Source organism: Oryx dammah, unplaced genomic scaffold (genome assembly GCF_014754425.2).
Source record: "Oryx dammah isolate SB20612 unplaced genomic scaffold, SCBI_Odam_1.1 HiC_scaffold_9, whole genome shotgun sequence".
In the NCBI taxonomy this organism is placed as follows: Eukaryota; Metazoa; Chordata; class Mammalia; order Artiodactyla; family Bovidae; genus Oryx; species Oryx dammah.
Genome location: NW_024070193.1, coordinates 18,027,177 through 18,051,550, shown reverse-complemented (window position 1 = coordinate 18,051,550; position 24,374 = coordinate 18,027,177). Strand labels below are relative to the sequence as shown.

Below are 24,374 nucleotides of genomic sequence, written 5' to 3'. Positions count from 1 at the left end.
CTGCTCAAATATGTATGGCTCATGTCACTTCGACTTATGTCCATTGGCCAATGTAAGTCATATGGCCATGACTAGAGTCAGTGGAGCAGGGGTTATATATCTCCTACATGAAAAAGAGACAGTAAATAATTATGGACAATGATAGTGTATAATCAAACACAAGCATCCGTCATCTCATTCAATTATCACAACACTCATAAATGTGAATTTCATCACTGTTGTACAGTTTATTAATATAGCAGTTACATGTTGAGCACCTGCCATGTCTTGGACCCTGATCTCTGGGAATTCTCACTGTCCTATTATATTTTGACAGTATGGGTTTATTTTATGTAAAATGTTCTAACTCTTAGAGATATTCACACTTTGTTGTTAAACAGTGGATCTCAAACTTTTTTTTGGTCTCAGGATACCTTTACATTCTTTCCTTCTTCAGGGGATGTTCCCAACCCAGGGATCGAACCTGGGTCTCCCGCATTGTAGGCAGACGCTTTTACCGTCTGAGCCACCAGGGAAACCCTTAAAAAATTATTGAAAACCTCAAAAGAATTTTTGTCTATATGGATTATATCTCTCAGTATTTACCATATTAGAAATTAAAACTGAGAAATTTAAAACCTATGTATTATTTAAAAATAATAAACCATTGCATGTTAGCATAAGAAACTCTAAATAGCTATAACATAAAATATCTATATTTTGCAAAGTAGAAAAAACAGTGGCATTATTTATACTTTTTCTAATCTCTTTAATGTCTGGCTAAATAGAAGACAGGAACATTCTTATATTGGCTTCTGCGTTCACTTTCTTATGATATAATACTAATACATCATGTCACCTCTGGAAAGCAGTATACTTGTGAGAGAGTAAGAGTGAAAGAGACAAATAACATCTTGGTATTGCTCTTGAAATCGTTTTGGCCTCACAGAGCCCCTGAAAGAGTCTTAGAGACCCTCAAAGATCCTTTAAGTACACTTTGAGAACTTCTGTGCTAAAGTGTATTTATGAAAACAAATACATGACTTCCTTAGTTAGTATATTTTCATGGAGCATCACCCTTGTGTTATTTTATTTTATAAGTTACATAACTTTGTTAGGTAGGCTTACTGCTAGAAGAATCCACAAATCTCAGTGACTTAACACATTCATTTCTTACTCATATCACAGTCCAGTGTAGGTCGGTAGTAGGGACTCTGCCCCTCAGCAGTCATTTAGGGACCTACGCCCCCTAGGACATCAGAGTCTTCTAGTGGATCCTCTCTATCTGGTCAGCAGACAAAGGAAAAGCCTAGAGAATCACGTATATGAGGTCATGTTCCTCTTGCCAGAATTCATGTACAACCCATAACGGTATTGGAAGCTGAAGAGTGTATCTAGTTCTGTGTCCAGAAGAAAAGGAAGCAGCACAGTTTGACCAAGACATATTGTCCTCTACCAGAATAAGCAACAAAGTTCTACTAAACAAGTTAAAAGAAAACTTCATTATTTATTGTCAACATTTTTGCCCTATGAAAATTAAGTGGTATGTAGTGCAAAGCAGTATTGCCTCATGCTTTGAGAAAAGTTGTAGAGACATGAAATCTAAAATTAATTTTTAAATATTTAAAACTATTTATTTTGAAATAATTTCAAATATAAAGCAAAGTTGTACAAAGAACTGCATATTATACCCCTTACCCAGAATCACCAGTTATTAATATTCTGCCACATTTGCTTTTACTTTTCTTTGTGTATATACATAAAAGTGGAAGCATATGTGTACATACACAAATTCCCCCCAAGTATTTGAGAGTAAAGGGTCTGCAATGCAGAAGACCTAGATGCAATCCCTGGGTTGGGAAGATCCCCTGGAGAAAGGAATATGTGGGCTCTGGTTGGTAGGTCATTTAGCATGTTCCATCAATTTGGCTACAACTATTCTTTTAGGAGACAAACCCAACATTCTCTGGCCCAATCAGAGCCTTGTTTAGAATGCTGGCCTAGGAGCACCATTTCCATCTAGAACCCATGACGTGACCATGAGGATAAAGTTGATCCAGGTGACAAGAAGGGAGAAATAGAAGTTGGTTCATTGATGACTGTTTTGAGCTGTTAAATCAGTCAGCCTTGAAGCCTACCCTACATTTGTGGTTTCCAATTATGTGAGCTATTAAACTCCATTTATTAAATGAGCTAGCTTGGGTTGGTATTCTGTTAACTTTTGACATACAGAATACCAAGTGATATTCCTAGTAACAAATAGTAATGACTGTGTTGCTTTAAATTTAAAAAATGGTAAGAAAGATGTATGTATAAAACTTTTTCAATGCCCGACAAAAAGAAATGAGTATTAGGGGTTTTTTATTGTTGTTATTTATGTATTTTCTCACCAGCTTGGTGGTAGAACCCTGGCATAGACTACTAAGGAAGGTTAATGTATCACACTCCACAATGCATATCCCAAATTCCAGAGAATACATGGGTTTATTTTAGTAGTTAAGTTGTTAACAGTCATGGAGAGGGGCTTTAGATTCATTTGGACTCATTTCAGTTAACCAAACCAGTTTGAGTGAATTAAAATATATTAGTGGAGGCATCAAATGCCAGGTATATTGGTGTCATGTGAAGTCCAAGAGCAGTAAGGATCTTTGCATGGCACCCAACACTTAAAACCTTAAGCACTCGCTGTCTTTTTCATCTTGGCTTTTCCCGTGTTTCTGCTTCATTTCCAGTCTAACCAGGCAGTTTCAAATACATAGAGAGAGAATATGATTGTGTTAGTTTGAGTCAAGCATTCTCTCCTGTTCAGTTCAGTTGTGCTCATTGGTGTAAAAATGGTTTTGGAAGACCTATCCCTGAGGGCATGGAGAAGATTTCAGGGGCTGATTCAGAAAGAGACTGCAGAGTTAGCTTCTGAAGAAACATGTATATATGCTACAGCCAACTGAAAATGGCCCTGTGATGCCTTTCTGCTTCCCTCTCAGGACTCCTGCCCCTCATTATTAGCCTGTATTTCTCTGATTTGAATTCTTGCCAAGATGCTGACTAATAAGACTTTAGGATATGGGTTGTAATCCTTTCCAGGATTTTTTTTTTTTTTTTAGTTTTACTAAATAACTGTTTTACATCAGCAGCATCAACAACCTGGGAGTTTGTTAGACCTACAGATTCCTGGGTTCCACCCCTGAAATACTGAAATAGAAGCTGGGGGCACAACCCAGCAATCCTCCAGGTGATGCTTGAGGCACTTGAAGTTTGAAAACCACTGCCCCCCAAAAGCTGGCCACAACCTGGGGTCTGTCTTCTTCCCGGCATCTCCTCCTAGCTGGGCACAGTGGTGCTGCTTGCATATAGAATCATGGTGAATATTTGCTTGTTGCTGCAAAAGAGAAACCTAGTCGCTGGCCCCTGAAGAGTAAAACAGACTCCTATAGCACAAAGGTTACTGTCCCCAGTTCTGCAGCCTCCATCTCTTCAGGTTATCCCCAAGAGACCTCCATGTGGCGGCATTTTTTGGGCATTTTTCTGCCTGTGCACATGAAGCAAGAGTATCCTCTTCTTCCTCCACCTCCCAACTCTCCCTCCTTTCTACTCCTGCTGTTTTCCTCTCTTCCTCTTTTTTCTTTCTTTCCCTCCATCTCTGTTTCCTCTTCCTCTTCCTCATCCTTCCTCTTTCCCTTCTTTTACTTCTCTTTGCCTCTTTTCTCTCCATCTTTCTTTACTCTTGTTCCTTGCCTTCTATGTCTTTTTTTCTTTTCATGTTTCTTTCTCATTTTCTTCCTTCTTCCTGGTCCTCATTCTCCTCTTGTTCTTCCTCTTCCTCCTCTCACTTCTACTCCTAATGGGGTTAAACTTACTCAAGAAGAGAAGGCTAATGCCTAAAAGCCATAGAAGGTGATAAATGCCATTTCTATAGTTCTAACACCCAGGGCACCTTGAGGATTATCTGGGGCCTGGACCTGCCTATTTTGCACATGTTCCTCAAGACCTAAACTTTATGCCCTTCAATTCTCAGCTCCCTCAGCCTCCTAGCCTACTCCCTGACCCCGAACCTAGGAATGAGCTCTCACTGTCCTGTTATGCCAAATATTTACTATTTACCTCTAGGATGGAGGTAGGGTGTTGAGAAGCTCTGGTGTTTAGAGTTTGCTAATCTCTGGATGCTGGAAAAGATTGAGGGCAGGAGGAGAAGGGGACAGCAGAGAATGAAATGATTGGATGGCATCATTGACTCGATGGACATGAGTCTGAGCAAACTCTGAGAGTTAGTGAAGGAAGGGGAAGCCTGGTGTGCTGCAGTCCATGTGGTCACAAAGAGTCAGACACGACTGAGTGACTGAACAACAACAAAATCTCTGTAGTACAAATATACTCCTACTGTGACCATATTCAAGCTACCAAGTTGACATCACTGAATGCAAAGCTGGGAAAGAAGCTTACAGGAGCCTCTCACAAACCAGTCAAACCTGTTGTAGCACACACTGAGGAGGGCCTTGCTAGCCATGATCCGTATACAGTACAGCTCATTCGCTCATCGCTATAGATGTTTGGGAGTTAACCATTAATGAATGAATTACTGTAAGTTGAACCATCAGTTGTTTGTTTACTCTTTAACATTCACTTTTTGGGACAGCCATTGGAATAATTAAAAACAGCACAGTATATAATAATTGCCACAACACTGCCTTTTAGTTTAATTAAATAAAATCAACTCTAAATACTTTCAAAATTGCAGCTCTTTCAGTGATTTGTCAAACCCTTTTACTTATGAGTCTGAGCTGTTTCAAGATATCATTATAAATTATAGTACCTTTTGGGTTATATGTAACATGTTTGTTTATGTAACAAAGTTTGAATTAATATTCAGTTAAAATGTAGAATATCATTCAGTTGCCTTGTCTTCTGTATTTGCATTCTACAGCATTTTTGGTGGATTTTTGTTATTTTTAAGTAGTTTCACATTGTGTTTTATGATATATTTGTTCCTGTAACACTTGTATACAGATGGAAATGTTGGGAATCTAGTTTAAGGCTGATTTTTTTTTTTAAATTCTGTTATGTGATTGATCTGGTCAGTGAACAAGAAATTCTTCGAGGCCATCCATCACTCCAGGCAGGAGCTGAGCTAAACCTTCTAACTCACTGCTTTCAGTCAGTCATGCAAGATTCAGGTTATAAATATTGAATGTGCAAACAACTGTTTAAATTAGCTGTCCTATCTATTTTATGCAATTTTAGTAGAAAAGCAAGCTGATACATTGTTTAGTGGTAAGAAGTGGAAGATGGTGAATACAGTATTATCTTTCCATACGTCATTGAGTTAATCCTGTTGGCAAATATTGAAAATAGTTAGATCAAATTAATTCTTGTTCCCTTAAGTTAAATTAGAAGTAAGGCAACTGAGCATGTAATTTATGTAGCTTTTTTGGTTTTTATATTCAAACAGTAGTAAGACTGTTAGTAATTGTAAATGTAGCCATCTGTCATAAATATAGTAGCCAATTGTTAAATGCTTAGTTCTGTGAATTTTGTTCTCTTTGCAATAACAAAAATAGCTTAATATTTGGAAAATATTTGGGCAAGAAGGGAAGTAGCATCTGCTTTGCCCTGCCTTTCCTGGTAAGCATCTAGAATATTGAATTTGTGCAGGTGTTTGTTCTTCTGCTATTTGGAGTTGTAACAAGTGTGCATACTTTCACTGGTGTTGATAAATGCAACAGATAAAATGTCAGCCATTTGTAATAAATCTAGGAGCCTTTTTGTATGTAATGAACTTAGGTAAACTTCCAGAATTTCTCTCTGTGTCTTTCTTAAGTTTATTCTTCAAATTATATTATGCTGGCAACATTCTTTCAAGTAGATGACATGTACCTAAACCCACATTAATAACACACGTGAACTGCTTACCAAAGAGGAGTATTTATCTCCCTTTAAAGGCACACGAGGGTGTTCAGCAGCTTATGTCTCTTAGTTGTTGGATTGCAACCTAACAGAAAAGCTGGTCAAGATTTTATGTTACGTTCTCTGCCACACTGTGGTTGTTGCTTACCCATATCCATCCATCTTTCTCCTTCTTTAATAGAATTTTGATCAGGATAGCCATGACCCTAGCTAAGTAGACTCACCTTCCTAGACTCCCTTTTAGCTAAAGCTGGCCACATTATGGCTAATAATCACAAATGAAGTGCCAGTAGAATTTACTTGGTAGCATTTTAAAAGGTACAGGCTTAGCTAACTTGCATCTTTGGCACTTTGCTTTTTCCTTGTTTTCTGCCTAAAATATAAATTCAACACATGAAAGTACAACAGCTTCCTTAGGAGAATGAATGTAAAAACTATATACTGAAGATGGCACAGGGGAAAAATGGAGAAGATACCTGGGTCTCTGATGGCTTTGTTGAGCCACTAACCTTCCTGAATTGCCTTTCCTTAGACTTGAAAGGGTAAATAATCCTCATTCTTGTTTAAGCCTCTATTTTTCAAGGTTACTTATAGTCTAACACATTTCTAATTGATACACTTCTCTTTTTAAGTTTTCTAAGTCAGAATGAAATTATGCATTGTTCTCTTAATAAACTTAATACTTGGAAATTATAAAAATAACTTTTATGTATACTTCTTGTTAGTATTAGTCACGTCATGTCCGATTCTTTGTGATCCCATGGACTATAGCCTGCCAGGCTCCTCTGTCCTTGGAATACTAGAGTGGATAGACATTCCCTAATCTTCCCACCCAGGGATTGAACCCAGGTCTTCTGCATTGTAGGCAGATTCTTTACCATCTGAGCCACGAAGGGAGCCCATATCTTTGTGAGGAAGTAAGTCAAACTAGAATTGCCATATTAATAAGCTTTGTTATTGGTAAATGTAACAATGGTATTAATAATTTTTGTAATAAAAATCACAATTGTAGGAAAAAGATCAGATAATTTTCTTAATCTCATCCATCAAATCATATTTCCCTTAGTCTTTGATCAGTCTCTATCACCTTTTCTTACCCTGTTCCTAGTCAGTTGGGGGCTAATTTATAAATAATTATAATGTAATATTATAAGTCCTAGAAATATTTGTCACAAATATTAATATGATTTTATTATTTCCCTGCTTAAAAGCTTTCCCTAATCTTTGATGTGGTATTAAAGGTTGCTTCATTCTGGCTCTGATTACTTGTTTAATCACATATCCTTCTTCCTCCCTTCCTTTCTCCGAACATATTTCTCAGCCCTGTCTAAAACCTCAGTCTAAAACCACTGAATTATTTTTTGTATCTTAAAACTACTGCATACTTTTATTCTTCCATGTCCTTCCTTACCCTTTTACTGCTGTACCCTTTCATATCCGTCTGTGAAATCCCACTCATTCTAAAAAACTGAGTTTAGTTGTCTTTCTCTCTGAAGCTATCTGTGACTCTTCCAACTTCATATTCTGTGCTTTCCATAATACTCTTTTTACCTTTCTATGATAGCATTTCTTAGATTGGATTATGGTTCTCTACAGATCTGTCTTTCCCAGTAGCCTGTGAGTTCCATGAGGTGCTAGATGAGCTGTTTTATTTTGCAGCTCCAGTATCTTGTTAGTATCTGGAGTGGAATAAATACTCAGAATTTTGGTATGCTTTTATAAAAAGAAAATAAAAAATATAAACTTTCTATACTTCTCATTGAATACTAGTATTATTTACCTGTTTATTAAATATATCCTGTGGAGGATATGCTGCTGCATTTGGTTTTTTGGCTTTTGACTAACTTTCTTGCTTCTTTGCCTGTAATTTTTGGGTTACATACCACACATTGTGTGTTAAGAACAGTAAAGCCTGAAGTAAATAGCCTTTGCCTTCAGAAAAGAGCATGTCCCTTCTTTCAGGCTGGTGAGGATGTGGGGGTTGAGTCAGTCTATGGTTGGGCTGGGGTCATGCTTTTTTGCAGCTTCAATATGATTCAGTTTGTTACTAATCTTTTGAGGGTAAGGTCAGATCTTTCCCCTCAGCAGGGATTGAGTTCTGACGACCAGCAGATTTAACAGATCAGCAGAAGCATGTCTTTGCAAACTGTGACAGATATCTCTCTGCTTTATAACATAGGTGTCAGGTCTTTGGGCCACTAGGGGATTTCCATTCTCAGTCCTGCCCCTGGCTTTCTTTATCCCTGAAGAACTTTTTTCTCCTGATGCCTGGCCCAAGCCTACTGAGGAAGGATGCTCTACACTCTGAAGTCTTCGACTCCCTTAGAAAGGTCTCTCTGTTCTCCTGGACACCAGTAGCCTCTGTCACATGAAATCCCAGAGTGCCTTAGATGAATTTCTCTCCACTTCTCTGCTCTACCCTCTATGTTCAGAGTACTATCCCAAGCAATTGGTGAAAACCATCGGAAAAACTTGGCAGGTAAAAAGAGGCTTGCTTTGTAGTGGGGCTTCTCTGAATTCTGATCCATCCTTTCAGCCTTCATGCAGCTGGTAAAAAATAGGCTGGTTTCTCCTTACCCCCAACCACAGCCAATTTTTTGTCTCCCTTCTAACCTGCTAGAAAGAAAACAGCCATAGGTCTCTCCTTTCCTCTGAAGGGGCTCATTTACTTCTGAAATTTAGTTCATACGGGTCTTTTTGCATCCTCAGATCTCTGATGGATATATATATACTTTTAATGGTTTTTTCTTTACCAAACTTGTTTTGGTTACTGGAGTGAAGGTGAGAATCTTTTGCCACTTTATACATCCTAGCCTCCCTTCCCCACTTCCACTTGTCCATCCATCCATGCTTATGTGTGTGTGTGTACACAAGTATATATTATTTAATGTAGGAATATTGTATATACTTTTTATTGATGAAAAACACTATATCTTATGTATCATCTTCCTTTCTCTATGTCCCCAAATTATCAAAATTATTTTCTTGTTATTTTATCTATTGCATGTAGAAGGAAGTAGTTTCAGCTTTCCCAAGGAAATAAATTATTTTCAGTGAAAATCACATTTGTTTTACCACCTTTGGTGTCTTGGATATTTTGCAGATGAGGATTTACTGGTTTGTAATGTCTTTTAGGCTTCATCAAAATCTAGAATTAGAATAATCACCACTTAAATTTGATTAGTTCACAAATAATGTGGTCTCTATTGACCACAAGGAAGATTAAGAATCAGATGAAAATATTTAATTAACATTAACATATTGAAACTTTCATGACAATAAGAGCTAATGATAGTTTTATGACAGTTATTACCTGCCTAGTAATAGAGAGGTGGGATGTTAAACATGATGCTATCAGTATTATTTCATATCAGTTGGGTTTATCTCAAGAAACTAAAGTGATATAAAAATGACTAACTACAAACATGAAGTTTAATTCATATCAAATTTACATAAGAACAAAATTTAAAAATTATTTGAGAGCAAAATTTATACATGATGATATATTATGTATGCTATAGTCTCTCAAGAGAGAGGTATTACCACAGAACACAGTATTGTATAAATGACTTAGTATCAGTTAGCTCTTTTTACCTAACCAACCATTGCAAGATTCAGTGGCTGACAAGTATTATGTATTATTTCTCATGTATCTGCGGAGTGGAATGGAGTCGGCAGCTCTTGGCTGGGCTTGCCTGGGCCACTGTGCTTGAAGCCGTGCTGGCACCTGGCCCCTGTGACCCTCTCTTATGCTGCAGCAGGAGGGCTCTGTCGTCTCCTGCAGGGAACAGGAGTGGTGGGCTTGGCCACATGCCTTAATGACACATGAGATTAGGCAGAACAAAGAGGAGCACACATTGAGCCTGAAATAGGCAAAGATAAACCCAAAAAGGTGACATGTTCAGTACAGGAAGTGATGTTCTTTATTTTTTTGTAAGGAAGTATTCCAGGCCCAAGGCCAATTATTGTGCAGCCTCAGTTCAGTTCAGTCGCTCAGCTATGTCTGACTCTTTGCGACCCCAAGAATTGCAGCACGCCAGGCCTCCCTGTCCATCACCAACTCCCAGATTTCACTCAGACTCACATCCATCGAGTCAGTGATGCCGTCCAGCCATCTCATCCTCGGTTGTCCCCTTCTCCTCCTGCCCCCAATCCCTCGCAGCCTCAGAGTCTTTTCCAATAAGTCAACTCTTTGCATGAGGTGGCCAAAGTACTGGAATTCCAGCTTTAGCATCATTCCTTCCAGAGAACACCCAGGGCTGATCTCCTTTAGAATGGACTGGTTGGATCTCCTTGCAGTCCAAGGGACTCTCAAGAGTCTTCTCCAACACCACAGTTCAGAAGCATCAGTTCTTCAGCACTCAGCTTTCTTCACAGTCCAACTCTCACATCCATACATGACCACAGGAAAAACCATAGCCTTGACTACACGGACCTTTGTTGGCAAAGCAGTGTCTCTACTTTTGAATATGCTGTCTCAGTTGGTCATAACTTTCCTTCCAAGGAGTAAGCATCTTAATTTCATGGCTGCAGTCACCATCTGCAGTGATTTTGGAGCCCAAAAAAATAAAGTCTGACCCTGTTTCCACTGTTTCCCCATCTATTTCCCATGAAGTGATGGGACCAGAGGACATGATCTTCGTTTTCTGAATGTTGAGCTTTAAGCCAACATTTTCGCTCTCCTCTTTTACTTTCATCAAGAGGCTTTTTAGTTCCTTTTCACTTTCTGCCAAAAGGGTGGTGTCATCTGCATATCTGAGGTTATTGATATTTCTCCTGGCAGTCTTGATTCCAGCTTGTGCTTCTTCCAGTCCAGCGTTTCTCATGACGTACTCTGCATAGAAGTTAAATAAGCATGGTGACAATGTATAGCCTTGAGGTACTCTTTTTCCTATTTGGAACCAGTCTGTTGTTCCATGTCCAGTTCTAACTGTTGCTTCCTGACCTGCATATAGGTTTCTCAAAAGGCAGGTCAGGTGGTCTGGTATTCCCATCTCTCTCAGAATTTTCCACAGTTTCTTGTGATCCACACAGTCAAAGGCTTTGGCATAGTCAATAAAGCAGAAATAGATGTTTTTCTGGAACTCTCTTGCTTTTTCGATGATCCAGCAGATGTTGGCAATTTGATCTCTCATTCCTCTGCCTTTTCTAAAACCAGCTTGCACATCTGGAAGTTCACAGTTCATGTATTGCTGAAGCCTGGCTTGGAGAATTTTGAGCATTCCTTTACTAGCAACTAGCATGTGAGATGTGTGCAACTGTGTGGTAGTATGAGCATTCTTTGGCATTGCCTTTCTTTGGGATTGGAATGAAAACCGACCTTTTCCAGTCCTGTAGCCACTGCTGAGTTTTCCAAATTTGCTGGCATATTGCCTGCAGCACTTTCACAGCATCATCTTTCAGGATTTGAAATAGCTCAACTGGAATTCCATCATCTCCACTAGCTTTGTTGGTAGTGATGCTTTCTAAGGCCCACTTGACTTCACATTCCAGGATGTCTGGCTCTAGGTGAATGATCACACCATCGTGATTATCTGGGTTGTGAACATCTTTTTTGTACAGGTCTTCTGTGTATTCTTGCCATCTCTTCTTAATATCTTCTGCTTCTGTTAGGTCCATACCATTTATGTCCTTTATCAAGCCCATCTTTGCATGAAATGTTCCCTTGGTATCTCTAATTTTCTTGAAGAGATCTCTAGTCTTTCCCATTCTGTTGTTTTCCTCTATTTCTTTGCATTGATTGCTGAGGAAGGCTTTCTTATCTCTCCTTGCTGTTCTTTGGAACTCTGCATTCAAATGGGAATATCTTTCCTTTTCGCTTCTCTTCTTTTCACAGCTATTTGTAAGGCCTCCTCAGACAGCCATTTTGCTTTTTTGCATTTCTTTTCCATGGGGATGGTCTTGATCCCTGTCTCCTGTACAATGTCACGAACCTCCATCCATAGTTTGTCAGGCACTCTATCTATCAGATCTAGGCCCTTAAATCTATTTCTCACTTCCACCATATAATCATAAGGAATTTGATTTAGGTCATACCTGAATGGTCTAGTGGTTTTCCCTACTCTCTTCAATTTAAGTCTGAATTTTTCAATAAGGACTTCATGATCTGAGCCACAGTCAGCTCCCTGTCTTGTTTTTGCTGACTGTATAGGGCTTCTCCATCTTTGGCTGCAAAGAATATAATCAGTCTGATTTTGGTGTTGACCATCTGGTGATATCCATGTGTAGAGTCTTCTCTTGTCTTGTTGGAAAAGGGTGTTTGCTATGACCAGTGCGTTCTCTTGGCAGAACTCTATTAGCCTTTGCCCTGCTTCATTCCACATTCCAAGGCCAAATTTGCCTGTTACCCCAGGTGTTTCTTGACTTCCTACTTTTGCATTCCAGTCCCCTATAATGAAAAGGACATTTTTGGGTGTGTTAGTTCTAAAAGGTCTTTTGGAGGTCTTCATAGAATCAATCGTTCAATTTCAGCTTCTTCAGCATTACTGGTTTGGGGCCATAGGCTTGGATTACCGTGATATTGAATGGTTTACCTTGGAAATGAACAGAGATGATTGCATCCAAGTACTGCATTTCAAACTCTTTTGTTGACCATGATGGCTACTTCATTTCTTCTAAGGGATTCCTGCCCACAGTAGTAGATATAATGGTCATCTGAGTTAAATTCACCCATTCCAGTCCATTTTAGTTCGCTGATTCCTAGAATGTCGACGTTCACTCTTGCTGTCTCTTGTTTGACTATCCAATTTGCGTTGATTCGTGGACCTAACATTACAGGTTCCTATGCAATATTGTTCTTTACAGCATTGAACCTTGCTTCTATCACCAGTCACATCCACAACTGGGTATTGTTTTTGCTTTGGCTCCTTCCCTTCATTCTTTCTGGAGTTATTTCTCTACTGATCTCCAGTAGCATATTGGGCATCTACCGACCTGGGGAGTTCCTTTTTCAATATCCTATCATTTTGCCTTTTCATACTGTTCATGGGGTTCTCAAGGCAAGAATACTGAAGTGGTTTGCCATTCCCTTCTCCAGTGGACCACATTCTGTCAGACCTCTCCACCATGACCCGCCCGTCTTAGGTGGCCCCAGCCGCCATGGCTTAGTTTCATTGAGTTAGACAAGGCTGTGGTCCTAGTGTGATTAGATTGACTAGTTTTCTGTGACTATGGTTTGTGTGTTTGCCCTCTGATGCCTCTCTCAGCACCTGCCGTCTCACTTGAGTTTCTCTTACCTTGGACGTGGGGTATCTCTTCACGGCTGTTCTAGCAATGTGCAGCCGCTGCTGCTCCTTACCTTGGATGAGGGGTATCTCCTCACCACCGCCCCTCCTATACTTACTGCCTCTTCTCTCTCAGGTTTCCCCTATGGCCTCATGGGGAGTTCTTTATGCCCAGTTGACTTATAGAAGAAACATTTGGGACTCAGGTTTATAGATGATATTGTGTGATATGCTGGAACTCTGCACAACTACAACACAACATCCTCAGTCTTTGGGAAACCCAGGAGAATAACAGAGAAAGGAATGCTCCCAAAGGATAGAACTTTAAGCAGGCACACAGGTGTTCATTTTTACTTCTAACTGGTGTTTCCACCAGCTGGCTGAGGATCACAGGGCAAAAGAGCCTTGTTGAAGCCATGCCTGTTACTCAGCTCCTCTGGTGGCTTCACCAGGGGGCTTCCCTGGTGGCTCAGACGGTAAAGAATCCGCCTGCAATGCTAGAGACATGGGTTCATTCCCTGTGTTGGGAAGATTCCCTGGAGGAGGAAATGGCTAAAGCAGAAACTCCTCTCCAGTATTCTTGCCTGGAGAATTCCATGGACAGAGGAGCCTGGTAGGCTACAGTCCATGGGGTCGCAGAGAGTTGGATGCAACTTTCACTTTCACTTGTGCAGCCTAGAGGAGGTCAAAAGACTACACACATGAGTTTGCCTTTCCCAGCATGTATGTTTTGCCAAGAGAAAAGTGTCAGTTAATTCAGATGCTGGGTTAAAAGAGCTGCTTCTATATTTGGTTTAAGCAAAAATCAGTTTTGGAAAGAGCTGTTAATAATTGGGGGCAATGAAAGTGAAATGAAGAATAGTACTATAAATATAATCCAACTATGCAAGCAGCCTATAGCTTGCTATTCTGAAGCACATCTAACTTTCCAAGTATTAACTCTGTGTCTGAGTCTGTTAAATAGATTAGGTTACATAACACCTATAAGAATGAACAAGTTTCCGGCTAATAAATCTGTGCAGCAAATTTCATTTCCTCCTTTCCTGTTTAGAACTTTTATAGAACTGTGACACCCTGCTTGCCCTGTTTGATTCATTATATCCATTGACTTTAGGAAAAAGAGAAATAAGAAACTGGGTTGTTATAATGCGTAACATGAATATCTGCCTTCAGATGACTGAGAATCTTACCCACAATGGATCATAATTCTTAAAGCCTTTCAGTTTTTTCCCCTCTCTGCTGCTGCTAAGTCGCTTCAGTCGTGTCCGACTCTGTACAGCCCCATAGACGGCAGCCCACCAGGCTCCCCCGTCCCTGGGATTCTCCAGGCAGGAACACGGGAGTGGGGTGCCATTGCCTTCGCCAGTGCATGAAAGTGAAAAGTGAAAGGGAAGTCGCTCTGTCATGTCCCTTCCCTACTATGCTGCATTTTTAGTATGAGTGACCAGTACATTCTCCACCTCCTCTGAACTCTGATAACTCTTGAAATGTTTGTCAGATAGGTCTTTTGATTCATCATATAACCTTAGGAAATAACTTAAGATTTCCAGTCAGAAATCATGGATGTCTCACAGCTTTGTCATTAACCAAGACTTTGGGCAAACAATTTAATTTTCTCGGAGCCCCTGTTTCTTTATGCATAAAAGAAGAAAGTGCCTACTTAATGTGAGGATTAAGTTCTGTTGTAAAAAGAAAGTGCTTTTTAAGCTGTGCAAATATTAGTTCATGTTAAAAGAAGGTCACAAGCCGTCTCCTTTTCATATGAACTTTAAATGACAGCCTCTTTAGTGAGGAGCAAAGGTAGAGAAAAGTAGAACCAATCCCAATTTGTAAGACCAAGAACATGGATTTGGCATCCCTCATTATAACTGGAGTTCAAGCACATCAGATTTGCAGTTGACAGTAGTAAAAATGGAATGTAAAATTCAGTAGTTCTCTCTGTGGTATTATTAATTTTTGAGAAACTTAATCAGTTTTTCCATATGGTGTTCAGCATGCATTTATATCAGCATTTCCTATAGTCAAAGTTGTAGTATCATAGATAGTTCTTAATACTTAAATTACTAAGTTTTTAGAATTTAGAATTTTGAGAGAGACTTTAACAGTTGCCCTGTAAAATTTATTGAATGGACTAGTACATGATTTCACAATTAAAAATACTTTCACCACCTTTTTTTGCTTAAAGCCATTTTAGTTACGCTGGATGTAAAATACATTGTTTAAAAAAAATTAAATTTTTTTAATGACCTTTGTTTAAAAACTGCAGAGGTGACCCCTGGGATAAGATCATGTATCCCATAGGAAGGACTCTTCTGTTTATTCAGCACATGTGTATGAGAAGCACACATATTAGCATATTCTCAGCTACTCGAGAGTAAGAAATACTTATTAATTCTCTTTTGTAGATGAGGAAACTGAGGTTCTTAGAGTATCTTCCCCAAGGATTCTCAGCAGATTAAGAAAACAAGGACCCCAACTCAGTTCTGTCAAGCTCTGACAAGCTATGTACTTTTAACTTCGTTCTTCTACCTTCTATGCAAATAGTTCAGATGGTATCCAATCACTTGGTTTTAGTAACACTGTGGAAGTGTTAGTCATTCAGTCATGTCTGACTCTTTGTGACCACATGGGCTGTAGCCTGCCAGGCTCCTCTGTCCATGAAATTCTCCAGACAAGAATACTGGCGTGGGTTGCCATTTGCTACTCCAGGGGATCTTCCTGACCCAGGGATTGAACCCTGGTCTCCTCCATCACAGGCAGAATCTTCACTGTCTGAGCCACCAGTTCCTAAGCAGTAATACTGAGGATATTTTTAAATGCCCAATGTTAGTCATGTTTAATACCATAAGTTAGTCTTGTCTAGTACTCCACTTTTTCTCCTTAGAATATTCTCAGTTGTAGAGTCCTTTCTTTACCATAAATCACCTTTGTGTCCTTCCCCTCAAGCCACACTAACTGGCTGAGGTCACGAGGAGTCCTTGACTCCTCTGAGACCAGATAGTAACCTCAGGTACTTCTGCTTCCTCCCCCATGCCCCTCTTTAAAAGTAAGGTTGGCTAGTTCCCCGCTTTGGAGAAATTAGAAGACTTTCTCCTTCAAAGGCCAGACCCCTAGGCCTCAGGGTGCCACCTCCTTCTCCCTTGTGTACTTTCTTGTCTGTCCCTCTTGTCCTGTAGAGATGGTGTACTGGACCCAGGATTTTTAGAAAGAATCTTTGAGTATCAAATGTTAATATTAAGTACATAAATTATAGTTTACAATACCGTGTTAATTATTTTACCATTGATTTAAGTCTTCTGGGTCTCCTCTCTTTCCTTTTTCTCTGTTTCTATTCAGCAGTCCTTAGCCCTTTGAACTTATTTTTTTCTAACTCTGTCATTTCTTTGATCCCCATATGCATCCTAGTTTTAATAACATTTAACTCTTTTAATCCTCTTGAAATTAAGAAAAGACAAATTCTTAACTTTTCATTCTCTAATTTAAATCCATTTGTCTTTATTTCTCCTCCATCAGGTTCACTTCCCCCCATTTAACTGTCTCACTGGTTGATGTCCTTTTATGGCTGAGTGTCCAATCAGTGCCTTCAGTTTAGTTCAAAACGATGGTATTTTCCTATTTTATTCACCTAAGCCCAACTTGATGCCTGTGTATGTGTGTGTGTGTGTGTGTGTTTCTTAATAGTTGTTCCTTGTCCATAATTTTTTTTTTAAGTTGGCCCTCTTGAACTCTGTCTCACAAATTCCCCAAATGGGCCTCCCCTTTTGGAGGGACTCAGCATTCTACTCTCTACCCTGGAATAAAACTTGTAATGCTGTTCGTCACCTCCTCAAAGCCCTCCAGTGTGCCTCTCCCCCATCCCCCTACCCACTCTTCCTCCATTTCTGTCAGTCTAAATTTTCCAACCCTCCGGTCTTCTTGGATTCTCCTTGAGTCCCCACTGTCTCATGATCTGACAGGTCCTGAAATGTTTCCAATTTCTGCTGACACCCAGTTGGAAGACCTCCATCAGTGTTCCCAACTCTCCTAGCAGGCATCACAATCCCTCCCTGTCTTCCTTGATAAGGATTTCATTTCCAGATTTTATCATCAGGTCACTGTTTCCTCTACTGAATAAATTACCATAGTGTTAGAGTCCTAAACTGTTATCACTGCTCAGTTTCTTTGGCTCCAGCCAAATTGGATTGCTAAAAATTTTGACTAGCATTTGAAGTCGAAACATTTCTTCATTTCTGTACCTCCACCTCAGATTTTATCCACACGCCATTCCTGGCCATTGCAGGGAACTCACACAGATGGAGAATAATGCAGCGATATGGTACAAAAGGGTAACGAAGTGGAAATTCAGATGTGTTATTTGTGTATTAAATTATAAATTTGGTGTCTGAAATGTCAGATACCAAATATCAATAACTGCAAACTCTAGATACCTGATAGTTCAGTTCAGTTCAGTCGCTCAGTCATGTCCGACTCTTTGCGACCCCATGAATCGCAGCACGCCAGGCCTTCCCGTCCATCACCAACTCCTGGAGTTCACTCACACTCGCGTCTGTCGAGTCAGTGATGCCATCCAGCCATCTCATCCTCGATCGTCCCCTTCTCCTCCTGCCCCCAATCCCTCCCAGCATCAGAGTCTTTTCCAATGAGTCAACTCTTCGCATGAGGTGGCCAAAGTACTGGAGTTTCAGCTTTAGCATCATTCCTTCCAAAGAAATTCCAGGGCTGATCTCCTTTAGAATGGACTGGTTGGATCTCCCTGCAGTCCAAGGGACTCTCAAGAGTCTTCTCCAACACCACAGTTCAGAAGCATCAATTCTTCGGCGCTCAGCCTTCTTCACAGTCCAACTCTCACATCCATACATGACTACTGGAAAAACCATAGCCTTGACTAGACAGACCTTAGTCTACAAAGTAATGTCTCTGCTTTTGAATATGGTATCTAGGTTGGTCATAACTTTCCTTCCAAGGAGTAAGTGTCTTTTAATTTCATGGCTGCAGTCACCATCTGCAGTGATTTTGGAGCCCCCCAAAATAAAGTCTGACACTGTTTCCACTGTTTCCCCATCTATTTCCCATGGAGTGATGGGACCAGATGCCATGATCTTTGTTTTCTGAATGTTGAGCTTTAAGCCAACATTTTCGCTCTCCTCTTTTACTTTCATCAAGAGGCTCTTTAGTTCCTCTTCACTTTCTGCCATAAGGCTGGTGTCATCTGCGTATCTGAGGTTATTGATATTTCTCCTGGCAATCTTGATTCCAGCTTGTGCTTCTTCCAGTCCAGCGTTTCTCATGATGTACTCTGCATAGAAGTTAAATAAGCATGGTGACAATGTATAGCCTTGACGTACTCTTTTCCTATTTGGAACCAGTCTGTTGTTCCGTGTCCAGTTCTAACTGCTGCTTCCTGACCTGCATACAGATTTCTCAAGAGGCAGGTCAGGTGTTCTGGTATTCCCATGTCTTTCAGAATTTTCCACAGTTTATTGTGATCCACAGAGTCAAAAGCTTTGGCATAGTCAATAAAGCAGAAATAGATGTTTTTCTGGAACTCTCTTGCTTTTTCCATGATCCAGCGGATGTTGGCAATTTGATCTCTGGTTTCTCTGCCTTTTCTAAAACCAGCTTGAACATCAGGGAGTTCACAGTTCATGTATTGCTGAAGCCTGGCTTGGAGAATTTTGAGCATTACTTTACCAGCGTGTGAGATGAGTGCAATTTTGCGGTAGTTTGAGCATTCTTTAACCTGATAAGACCTGTTAAAACATTTCCTGAGTTAGCTTTAGTGACTAACCACAGTGTGGTCCTTTTTTGGGAACAGCCCAAAGAGAAAAATCTGAGAGGGCCAAGGGTACATTTAAATGTGCAAGACACATATCTCCCAGGCTTGCGTACCATCGTTATTATAGTTTTCCCAGGCTTGATACAGTAGGAATCCCTCTGTCTGTCCTCCCCTTTTTCCACTTAACAAACACGGGTGGGTATGTGACCCTCATGCATCTAAATGATCACTTCCCGTCTTCTGGCTCGTCCCCTCTCGACACTGTCAGTGCTCGCTTTCTAGGTCCCTGTCTCAAGCCTGGAGCAGCCCCCTTACCCAGTCTCTGGCTCATATTTTCACAGCTATTAGGATGCCTCTTAGTCTTATTGCAGCTTCCCTAGTCCACCAGACTTTAATCGCTTCTAATTTTCCACCACATAATGCTTAAGTTCCACTGACCTTATGCAAATAATCCACACTCTGTGTTCACAGTAGCATCCACTCTTACCGCACATACAGATTTTGCTTCTTGTCATCAGACACACACAGTCATTCCTGTTCTGCTTTCTTCTCTGTCTCTAGCCATCATTGAATCTCCCTTTCAGGTGTGGCTGCTAGTAAACTTTCCCTGGTATCTGAGTCTTCATCGATGATGTTGTTGATAAGCAGTAAAGAGTGGTTGTGCAGTGGTTGCCCTTCCTGCCTGCTGTGTGACCTTGGGTGAATTACTTAACCATTTTGTGCCTCAGTTTTCTCAACTAAAAAGGATATTAAGAGTACCAAATGATCCCCAAATCTCTATGGTTTACGACAACGAGCATTTATTTCTTGCTCCTGGTACATGTGGGTTGAAGCTCTACTCTGCTTGCCTTTTTCATTTCAGGATGCAGGCTGACATGCCGTCATCAGGGTCAGCATTGTGATGGAACCTCAAGTGCCTCTTAGAACTTTGGCTGGGATGGGTCGCATCAGCTCAGTTCTATCGGCCAAGTCTATCACAAGACTGACCTTAGAGTCTTTGGAGTAGGAATGTATTCTCCTTCCACAGGGAAAGGACCAGGGGGTATTTGTGAACAATAACGTAGTCCACCATGCTGTCTCCTAGGGTTATTGCAAGGTATAAGTGAGTTTAATAGGTGTGAGTGCTTAGAAGGGTACCTGGCATACAGTAAGGTCTCAAAGAAGTGTCAGTTGTTGTTAATTGAATTGTAAGTTTTTGCTAAGTTTCTGTGCTAAGCATTTTACATGTATCTTACAGTTTACTCCTCAAAGTTGATATTATTATCCCCATTTTAAAAAAGAATAAACTGAGGCTTACAGAGGTTGAATTGTCCACAGTCATGCTATTTGCAAGGGACAGAATGGACCTTTAAGCCAGGCCTGCCTTCCAAATCCTTGTTCCTGACCTTTTACTATTCTAGTAAACATGTACTGGGAAGATTTCTCCTAAACTTTATGAGCCTGTTTCACTGCTGCCACTGCAGTCTCTGCCACCCTTGCAGAGACCTTGCCATGACCTTGAAGGACTTGCCTGTAGGCAGCTGCCCTCCCAAGAAACACAGCAGCCAAAGTCCCAAGACTTTGGCTATAATGAACTTCAAGTTTGTCATTAGTTACTTTATTCAAGCAACATAGAGGTAGATTCTGTGGAATACCAGATGAGTGATTGGTACTTGGATTCTGAACCTCTTAATCCCATGTTTGGAGAGCTGAATTTATATACCACCCGGACTTTGCTTTCTGTGCAGTCCAACTTGTCAGATTATTTGCTGGAATATCCTCTACTCAAGGCAGAAGCAAGACTCCACAGGGTGTCCATCTAGATATTGTTATTGAGAAAGTTACCTATTAGACTCTCTGTATCTCATTAGTGGCCAAATGCCAGAATAAAGAATGTAGGCATATGCAGTCCCATGAGGTTAGATCTGTTCACCTCCAAGATTTAAGGTTTGGAGTATGCCCTTGTGAAAGCGTGTTGGCCCTCATCTTTCAAGCCCAGAGCAGGTCTAGCCCTTCCATCTTACACTTGGTTCACTTCTTCGTATTGCTTCTTCCATGAGGATGTAAGCTTCATGAAGGGAGAGATCATCTTTCGTGATCTTCTGCATTTCCCCCAAAGCCTACAAGCTTGGGGACATCCTTAGAGTCTGCAAAGAGAACATGCAGAGGTGACTTAGGTACAGCTCCTGTCTTTCTGCATTGCATTATCCCTCATCTCTTAAGTAGAGACATATCTGTATCACTAAATCAAGGTTTCAGATTTAAGGATAAGGAAGCATAGGGAAGTGGTAAGAGTATATACTGGAGCCAGACTGCCTGGTTTATATCCCCGCTGCCTACATATTTTCTGTGAAAACTTTGAGCTTGAATTTTCTCATCTATAAGGTGGGAATAATAATAGTATTAATTTTACAGACTTATTGTGAAGATTAAATGTTAGTACTAGTGTTGTACACATATAGTAAGGCTTCAAGATATGTTAACTATTACAAATAACAAAATAACAGAGGTGAAAGCACTTTCTTTCCTAGAACAGTGCTACTCAGAGTGGCCATCTGCTTTGAGCTAAGGGACTTGGGTCATGAGGTAAATCAACACTCAACTTCCTTCAAAAAACCCTTGTTAGGAGGAAAAAAAAATTGTGCTTGGGGATAAAGTTGGTTTACACTCTGGCTGCAGCTGCTTATCTTCTTTATAAACAGTTCACAGCCATTCCTTTTGTTTCCCTGACCTAGGACATAGTAGGCAGTCAGTAAATTTAATTATGTGCTCTAGCCCGATAAAAAACCTTTTTGAGGTATCTTATTAAGCTAAATGAATAAATTTTCTACTTAATGAACTTTGTAAATTTTAAGTTCCTAGTATGTCACAACTGTAAATCTATATTATACTTATTTATAGTTTTTCTGTATCTTCAATTTAAAAATAAGGTAAATCGAAGCCTTTTTTTGTTTGTTTGTTAAAGCTATGAATGTTTTTTCAATTTTTTTTTTCCCAGCAGTGAGTAGATAAAGGCAGCCATATAGGCCATTGTGGGAAGTCTAGAATAGGTTTTACCAGATCCCATTTTATTTATTTATTTATTTTTGTCATCATGTTAGTGTTTATATGCAGTCATGTCTGACTCTTTGCTACCCCATGGAGGATAGCCCACCAGGCTCCTCTGTCCATTGGATTTTCCAGGCAAGAATACTGGAGTGGGTTGCCATTTCCCTCTCCATTGTATACAGAGTCAAATATAAAAATAAGCATAATTTTTGCAGGTAAGATTTATTTATATAAAAGTTTGGTAATATGGCAGTTGTTTAGCAAAAACTGTATATGTGTTGCTATGTAGAAAGAAATTAATACTATAAGTTAACTTTTTTACTTCATTTATAGCAAAGCAATTTAATGTGAAACTAGTAATTGTATTAGTCTTGATTCTCTAGAAGAAGAAAATCAATAATGTGTTTTTTCTTCCAGTTTTATTGAGATATAAGTGACATATAGCACTATGTAAGTCTAAGATAGGCAGCATGATGATTAGACTTACATACATCATGAAATGATTATAATAAGTTTTGTAAATATCCATCAAGAACTAAATATCCATCAAGAACATAAATATTTTGTAAATATTCATCAAGAACTAAAGAGCCCATTGATGAAAGTGAAAGAGGAGAGTGAAAAAGTAGGCTTAAAACTCAACATTCAGAAAACTAAGATTGTGGCATCCGGTCCCATCACTTCATGGCAAATAGATGGGGAAACAGTGGAAGCAGTGAGAGACTTTATTTTTGAGGTTCCAAAATCACTGCAGATGGTGACTGCAGCCATGAAATTAAAAGACACTTGCTCCTTGGAAGAAAAGCTGTGCCAACCTAGATAGCATATTAAAAAGCAGAGACGTTACTCTGCTGACAAAGGTCTGTTTAGTCAAGGCTATGGTTTTTCCAGTAGTCATGTATGGATGTGAGAGTTGAACTATAAAGAAAACTGAGTGCCGAAGAACTGATGCTTTTGAGTTGTGCTGGAGAAGACTCTCGAGAGTCCCTTGGACTGCAAGGAGATCCAACCAGTCCATCCTAAAGGAAATCAGTCCTGAATATTAATTGGAAGTACTGATGCTGAAGCTGAAACTCCAATACTTTGGCCACCTGATGTAAAGGGCCAACTCATGGGAAAAGACCTTGATGTTGGGCAAGATTGAAGGCAGGAGGAGAAGGGTATGACAGAGGATGAGATGGTTGGATGGCATCACTGACTCAATGGACATGAGTTTGAGCCAGCTCCAGGAGTTGGTGATGGACAGGGAATCCTGGTGTGCTGCAATTCGGGGTCGCAAAGAGTCGGACACGGCTGAGTGACTGAACTGAATTGAAATATCCATCACTCATATAGTTACAACATTAAAGAAAGAGAAAAAAATTTTTCCTTGTGATGAGAACTCTTTGATAAGAACTCTTAGGATTTATTCCTTTAACTTCCATATGTAACATACATCAATGTTAATTATGTTTATAATGTTGTACACTGTATCCTTCATCCTTAGTTATCTTATACCTGGAGGTTTGTACCTTTTGACTATCTTCTCATAAAATATTAGAATATATAATATTTGTGTTAAATAATACATATTATATATAATAAATATGTTATATTTAATGTTATATATGGCAACCCACTCCAGTAGTCTTGCCTGGAGAATCCCATGGACAAAGGAGCCTGGCAGGCTACAGTCCATGAGGTCACAAAGAGTCAGACACAACTGAGCGACTAACACAACACACATTATTAAATATAATATTCTATGTATAAGAGTTATTGTAAGAAATTAGCTCATAAGATTATGGAGGCTGAGAAATGGCCAGTCTGTAGTTGGCAAGCTCAAGTCCCAGAAAAGCCCATGATAACATTCCAAGTCTGAGTCCAGAGTCCTAAAAACCAGAAGATTGTCTGAATCCTCATTAAAGTCCAAAGGCAGAAGACCGCTGTCCCAGCTTGAATACGAAAAAGAATTCTCCCTTCCTGTGCCTTTTCATTCTAATCAGGTTTCCAATGGATTAGGTGAGGTTCACTCACATCAGGGAGGGCAATCTGCTTTGCTCTGCAGATTCCAATGTTAAATCTCATCCAGAATCACCCTTACAGACTTACTCAGAAGAGTATTCAACTGGATATCTGGGAATCCATGTCCCAGTCAAGTTGACACATAGAATTAACCATCATCATAATATTAGACACAGTGCCCCCTTTGCAAAGGTCAACTTATGTGATTTCTATATACTCTTAAGGATGAATGCTTTTCCTGCTCAAAGTCAATTTACTTAGCCTAGTTTTGGTTTGAATAAAATTTTTGTTTTCTTTTTAATTTTTACAGGTAGTCTATTTTTATGACAGGTTATTAACCATCATTTCTGCTGCATTACTTAAATAATTGAGGACCTAAAGATGCATTCGATCGGTTGTTCTGAAAGATTTTCAGTTGCAGGACAATCCTGTTACCCAGCTAAAAGACTTGATAGATTATAAAG

General features: G+C 39.7%; 1 protein-coding gene and 1 non-coding gene across 3 annotated transcripts in view; one reads left to right on the top strand and one right to left on the bottom strand.

Annotated features, from left to right (window-relative positions):
* Positions 1-24,374, top strand: part of CFAP20DC (CFAP20 domain containing) — a 263,974-nt gene that overhangs the window by 28,534 nt on the left and 211,066 nt on the right. The gene's annotated exons all lie outside the window — the stretch shown is intronic.
* On the bottom strand, positions 443-515 carry TRNAC-ACA. The gene has a single exon. It is a non-coding gene; the product is annotated as a tRNA-Cys (tRNA).